The sequence below is a fragment of the Cebus imitator genome, unplaced genomic scaffold (assembly GCF_001604975.1).
Source record: "Cebus imitator isolate Cc_AM_T3 unplaced genomic scaffold, Cebus_imitator-1.0 Scaffold545, whole genome shotgun sequence".
Classification (NCBI taxonomy): domain Eukaryota; kingdom Metazoa; phylum Chordata; class Mammalia; order Primates; family Cebidae; genus Cebus; species Cebus imitator.
The window spans coordinates 1241337-1242046 of record NW_016107860.1 but is presented as its reverse complement, the minus strand read 5'-3'; the positions used below and the strand labels follow the sequence as shown (position 1 = coordinate 1242046).

Here is a 710-nt window from a genome sequence, read left to right as displayed (position 1 = left end):
TTGTACGTTAATGTGCTGGGATCACAGGTGTGATTTCTTAATCCCAGCACACTGGGAGTCCGAGGAGGGCAGATCACTTGAGGCCAGGAGTTGGACAGCAGCATGGCCAACATGGTGAAACCCAATCTCTAGTAAAAATACAAAAATATAGCTTTGCACAGTGGCAGTATTGTAGCCAATGAGGTTTATCCAAGGTGCAATTATTGCTAATTGAAAACCTTTCCCAATACCCCGCCATGATGACTGAAAATATAGTCGGCATTGGCAATTTTTGGCAGTCTCTACGGAGATGGAATAAAATAAATTTAAAAAATAAAATGGAATAGAAATACAAAAAAATTAGCCGGGCATGGTGGTGCACACCTGTAATCCCAGCTACTTGGGAGATTGAGGTAGGAGAATCCTTAAACCCAAGAAGCAGAGGTTGTAGGGAGCTGAGATCATGTCATTGTGACTAGAGTAAAACTCTGTCTCAACAATTTTTTTTTTTTTCTTTGAAACAGGTGCATCCCTCCTCTTGTTTTCTGAGGACTCCTTGCTCTGTCACTTAGTAATGGCTAATAAACTCTCTTAATGTCACTAGACTCTGAGACTCACCATAAATTCCATTTCTTGTGAGATCCAAAATCCTGTTGTTGGGGTCTGGGACAGGACCCCTTTGCTGGTGACAAAACTATACTAATTCTTTTGTTTTCTTTTTTTTGAGACAG

The 710-nt window shown here is 40.7% G+C and overlaps 1 non-coding gene across 1 annotated transcript; it reads left to right on the top strand.

Annotated features, from left to right (window-relative positions):
- The first annotated feature begins 149 nt into the window (after positions 1 to 149).
- Positions 150 to 290, top strand: LOC119469009. Its single transcript, XR_005197828.1, has one exon. It is a non-coding gene; the product is annotated as a U4 spliceosomal RNA (small nuclear RNA).
- Positions 291 to 710: the final 420 nt, after the last annotated feature.